Source organism: Anomaloglossus baeobatrachus, chromosome 2, assembly GCF_048569485.1.
Source record: "Anomaloglossus baeobatrachus isolate aAnoBae1 chromosome 2, aAnoBae1.hap1, whole genome shotgun sequence".
Lineage (NCBI taxonomy): Eukaryota > Metazoa > Chordata > Amphibia > Anura > Aromobatidae > Anomaloglossus > Anomaloglossus baeobatrachus.
The window spans coordinates 286,152,061-286,158,255 of record NC_134354.1 but is presented as its reverse complement, the minus strand read 5'-3'; positions in this window follow the sequence as shown (position 1 = coordinate 286,158,255).

The following is a 6,195-nucleotide window of genomic DNA, read 5'->3' as shown; positions in this document are numbered from 1 at the left end:
AACAGCAGTTTTAAAAGCTACCACATGTATATGGCTTTGTTATAAACATTTCTAACAAAAAAAAAAAGTTTTTTGTTACATCTCCATAGTCTGACAGATATAGCCTTTATATTTCTTCAACTGAGGGCTTGTTTTTCTGCAGAACATGACAATCTCAGGGATACCATTTCTATTCACATCTAAATAATCACATTTTACTTTGTTTTGTTATCTGATTAAAGCATTTTTTGACACCATTACTTCACGGTGTTAACTGTAGGGGTTAAAGAGTTTTATAGATCAGGTTTTTCCCCAAACAGCAAATGTATGCATTGTTTATTTTTGTTATATAAAAATGCATGTTATGGTAATGTATTTTTTTTTCCACTTTGTCCCTTTGTGGGACTTAAACTTATTTCTCTCATCACTGGTATAATGCACAAGACCTGTCAGATTACCTGTTAGACCCTGCTTCTGGCTGTGGGTAACATGCCATGGTAGCTGGCAGACCCAGAGGTCATCATTTGATCTCCAGCTGCCATTGCGACTGAGCTCCCTCTGATCACCTTACGGGGATGCCAGAGGGGTGACAGCAACTAAATAAATGGACAGCACAGAATTTTCTAATTATCCTTCTACATCTAAGCACACAGTAGGAACCATGATTTCTTTCTAGGAAGAAAAAATATACATAATTACTTACCGGTAATGTGTTTTTTCTGAACCCATGACGGCACCACGAGAGAGGGGATCCGCCCTTCAAGGACAGGAAACCTCCAGAATAAAAAGGGGCGGCACCTCTCCCCGCATCAGTTGATTACCGAGTATGACAGGACCTCCGAAACAAGGAACATCGTTAAAAAAACATATCCCGCCACCATAACCGCCCAGTGAAGAGGAGTGAAAAGGGAAGCAAACTAGCAACCCCCAAGTGCAGGGAGGGAATGTAAGGGTGCCGTCATGGGTTCAGAAAAAACACATTACTGGTAAGTAATTACGTATTTTTCCAGCACCCATGACGGCACCACGAGAGAATTACAGAGAGGAAGACCTAGGGAGGGACAACAGTTTGCAGAACCCGCCTCCCAAAGGTGATGTCGGTGAACAACAAATCAAGGCGATAGTGATTAAAAAAGGTGGACGGAGAAGACCAGGTTGCCGCCTTACATATCTGCTCGATGGAGACCTCCGATCTCTCCGCCCAGGAAGATGCCATCGCTCGCGTGGAGTGTGCCTTCAAACCAGGAGGTACGTCTTCCCCCCCGGCTGCGTAGGCAACCGAGATGGCATCCCTGATCCACCTTGCCAAAGTGGATTTAGAAGCCTTAAGCCCCTTCCTACAACCCTGGAAGACTACAAACAGAGACTTATCCTTCCTCCCTTCCGAGGTGACCAACAGATACCTTTGAAGACAACGCCTAACATCCAGGCAGTGCCATCCCATCTCCTCCGGAGTAGAAGGGTTGGCATAAAAAGAGGGGAGCACTATTTCATGTGATCTATGGAAGTGGGAATGTACCTTCGGCAAATAGGCAGGGTCAGTACGTAAAACTACTCGGTCCTCAAAAAACTGGGTATACGGAGGAGAAATGGATAAGGCCTGAAGGTCACTAACCCTACGGGCAGAAGTGAGGGCGACCAGGAGAATCGTCTTAAGGGACAGATGCTTGAGAGAGATAGAATCTAAGGGCTCAAATGGGGGCCGTGTTAAAGCTGAAAGGACCAAGTTAAGGTCCCAGGACGGAAGTGGCATGGTTCCCCGAGGCTTAGACCTAGCACAAGACCTAACGAACCTAGATATCCAGGGATCTCCAGCCAGGGCATGGTTATACAAGGCGCTCAGTGCGGAGATTTGCACCTTAAGGGTACTAACGGATAGACCCAGTTCCCAACCCTTCTGGAGAAATTCCAGGACAACCGGGACGGAGGGTGGTTTAGTAGGATCTGCACCCGAAGAGGACAGGAATTTCGCCCAAATACGCCCATAAATGCGAGTAGTGACAGGCTTTCTGCACTGCATCAAGGTGGAGATCAGACCCTGAGAAAACCCCTTAGTGCCTAATAGCGACCTCTCAAGAGCCACGCCGTCAGATGTAACCTGGTGTGCTGTGGGTGGAAGGCTGGACCCTGAGATAGGAGATCCGGTAGGTCCGGGAGAACCCACGGATCGGTGACTGACAGATGAGTCAGCCAATAAAACCAAGGCCTCTTCGGCCAAAAGGGTGCTATGAGAATCACGACTGCTTGATCCTCCCGTATCTTCCTGAGCACTGCAGGGAGGAGGATGAGTGGAGGGAAGGCATATGCGAGGCGGAAGTCCCACTTGAGCAACAGCGCGTCCACCGAGTGGGGATGATCCCTTGGATCCAGGGAACAGAATCGGGGAACCTTCCTGTTGGACCGCGTGGCAAAGAGGTCTATCTCGGGAACCCCCCACATCCCCGTTATCCTGTTGAAAACGGACTGATTTAGAGACCATTCGCCCTGGTGAAACTGGGTGCGACTGAGAAAGTCCGCCAAATCGTTCTCCTTCCCTCGGATGTGCACTGCCGACAGGGTACCCAGATGAGCCTCTGCCCAAGACATGATCCTGCTTGCGACGGACATGAGGTGTCTGGAGCGAGTACCCCCCTGGTGGTTGAGATATGCTACCGTCGCTTGGTTGTGCGACAGAACTTTCACATGGCGACCCCGTAACAACGGCAGGAAACGACCCAACGCCTTTTCCACCGCCAGCAATTCCCTTGTATTCGAGGAATTTTGAGCTTCTTCTCCAGACCATCGTCCCTGAATGAAATGAGCGTCCAGATGTGCCCCCCAACCGTAGAGACTGGCGTCGGTGGTTACCACCACGGGCTCTGGTGCCCTCCAAGGCACCCCTCTGCCCAAGTGGACCGGATCTAGCCACCAATAGAGGGACTGCAAGGTGCGATGTTTGAGAATGATGAGTCTGTCCAGATGGTCCCCGTGAGCCGTCTGATGCTGTAAGATATTCCACTGTAGGACCCTGGTGTGTGCCTGAGCCCATCTGACGGCCGGGATGGCCGCAGTCAGGGAGCCCAGGAGGGACATCGCACCCCGGAGAGACAAACGCCGGTGCCTCAGAGTCCGGTCTATCTGGGTCCGAAGGGCTTCCACTTTGGAAGGAGGCAACCGACAGAGTTGAGTGTTGGAGTCCCAGGGGAGTCCCAGAAACAGCTGAACCTTTAATGGAATTAATCTGGACTTTTCCTCGTTGATCAACCAGCCCAACTCCCGCAGGGAAGCTTGCACCTGCCGGAGAAGGGCCGCACAATGAAGCGCTGAGGCGCCCACAATCAAGAAGTCGTCCAGATAAGGAATCAGAAGGACCTCTCTCTGACGCAGATATGCCGACAATTCCGCTATTATCTTTGTAAAAATCCTCGGGGCAATGGCCAGACCGAAGGGGAGGGCTTTGTATTGGAAATGGCAGACCCGACCGTCCATGTGGAGGGCTATCCTGAGGAAGCATTGGAAGAGAGAGTGTATTGGGACATGATAATATGCATCGCGTAAGTCTATGACAGCCATGTGACAGTGGGGATACAGATATTTCACTATGGACCGCACGGACTCCATCTTGAAGCTGTCTATTTGAAGGAACCGGTTGAGGGCTTTCAGGTTGATGATTGTGCGATAGGAACCGTCGGGCTTCCCTACCAGAAAGAGGGTGGAATAGAACCCTTCTCCCTGTTCCCTTGAGGGAACTTCCACTAGAACCCTCTTGAAGAGGAGGTGACGGACCTCTGCTTCCAACGCCAGCTGTTCCGCCGGGGAACGACGCAGAGGGGTAACCACGAACCTGGGAGGAGGAGGCCGAAGGAAGGGGAGCCGGAGGCCGGAGCGTATAAGGGCCAGTATCCATGCACTGGAGGAAATCCTTTCCCAAGCCGGAAGGAACTGAGAGAGCCTCCCTCCGACCTGGGAAAGCGAGTCACTTGGACGACTTATTCTGATCTTTTGAGGGGCCCTTGAACATGAACCCCTTTCCCTGAGTCTTTCTATCGGACCAGGTATTCCGATCCCGTGGTCGGGTGGGGCGGCGAACTGGCTTCCTCCGAAAGGACCGCCGTGAAGAAGGAAACGATGGAAAGGGAAAGCCGCCCTTCTTGTCGCTAGCTTTTTCTAGGATGTCATCCAGTACCGGCCCGAACAGAAATTCACCTTGACAAGGGATATTGCAGAGTTTAGACTTAGTTTGCAGATCCCCCGGCCAGCATTTCAGCCAGAGAGCCCTTCTAGCCGCATTGGAGAGGGATGCTGACTTAGCAGCCAACTTAGTGGAGTCCGCCGAGGCGTCCGCAAGGAAGGCCGCCGCCCCCCGCAACTTGGAGAGGGAGGACGCAATCTCCTCCCTTGGTGCTCGGGATCTAAACTGGTCTTCCAGTTCGTCAATCCATATAGTCAGGGATCTAGCCGTACAGGTAGCCGCAATGGCGGGCCTTAGTCCTCCGGCAGCAGCTTCCCAGGTATTCTTTAGGAAGTGATCAGCTTTCTTATCTAATGGGTCTTTCAGGGAGCCCATGTCCTCAAATGGCAAGGCAAACTTTTTGGATGCCTTAGCGACAGCCACATCCAATTTTGGCGCCTTATCCCATGTGGAGCAGGAGGCCTCCTCAAACGGATATTTTCTCTTAAAGGCGCCAGGAATGGAATGCTTCTTATCAGGTCTCTTCCATTCCCGGGCAATTAAGGCTAGTATCTTATCCACCACCGGGAAGGAGCGTCGTTTCTTCTGCTCCATGCCCCCGAACATCCTATCCTGGATAGAGTTTTCAGGTTTCTCATCCGTGAGGCCCATGTCATATTATCTAGCGGGAAGCACTGGCGACCCCCTGAGTCACTATCAGAGGAGGAGCGGGAAGTAGAGCCAGAGGAATCATATTCCCCATCCGACCTATCAGAGTTCTCGTGGGTAGGCGAAGGGGCTCGAGAATCCCCAGCACTTTGTGCTCCAGACAGGGATCGGAGGGAGTCCCTGACCTCTTCCCGTATGAGGGACCGGAGGTCGGAAGCAAATCCTGGCTGTTCCTCCGACAAAGTTTGCTGAATGCAGCCTTTGCACAATCTCTTAGTCCAAGAACCAGAAAGTTCTTTACAGCACAAGGCGCATTCCTTATGTCTGGATTTAGATAAACACTTCTTAGGTTTACTGCGATCCTATAAAAAAAACAGACAATATGACCGCCATTAAAAGCGGAACATCTGAGGTGCACTCACCCACCGATGCCCAGAGGCTATACCGGTTCAGCAGGGCCCTCATCTGACTTCCGTCCTCTAGAAGGCCGTCTTCTGTCAGGAGAGTCGGGGTCCTTCCGCTTGGAGGACCAGTCATCCGTCCCCCCACGCTTGCCCCCTGAGCCAGCGACACTGTCATCCTTGCCCCCCTTCTGCTGCCGCTTCAGGGAGGCTGCATCATGATCAGAGGGAGGTTTTGGAGAGGAGGGAGGCGAAAGAGACGCCGCTGACTGCTTGTCCGTCATGGCAACAGAGCACAGGCACCATAGAGAGGATTCCCGCTCTAAATTTCAAAAGACAGTCTGGTGACTCCGCCCCCACTTCCGGCGGACGTCCCATCCGGCTCCACAGGCCGCCCGTTCATAGGAAAAAACGCGCGCCTGCGCACAGCCCGGACATCTCCTTTCCCCTCACAACATGGCGCTCCTCCCGGAAGCGCCACCTCATCAGCCGCCACGAGGACGCCCCGCAGAGATCGCAGCAGCCGTCCCCCTCATCTCAGCCTGGTGCCGGCACGCGCCGACAAGACGCTGGTAAGGAGAGGAGAGGGGGAGGAAGGGAAGGAGCCCATGCGCAGACATACCCCCGTGGGTACGCTGCGATGGGAGAGCCCTGCGGACAGGTCCCTTTGAAAATCCACTTACCCGCCCCGCAGGCTCCTGGCGCTCCAATCGGGCGCGCTGTACGCACTCCGGACCCCCATGGGTCTGATGCGGCAGCTCCACAGCACTGCGGCCGACCGCAGCAGGACCCGTGCCGCTGCCAGAGCCGGCCGACCGGGCGCCGGACTTGAATCTTCGGCCCATCAGGACCTTCTTGGATCAATTAGATCTCTGGAGGCTCCCTGTTCAAGGACAGGAAACCAACTGATGCGGGGAGAGGTGCCGCCCCTTTTTATTCTGGAGGTTTCCTGTCCTTGAAGGGCGTATCCCCTCTCTCGTGGTGCCGTCATGGGTG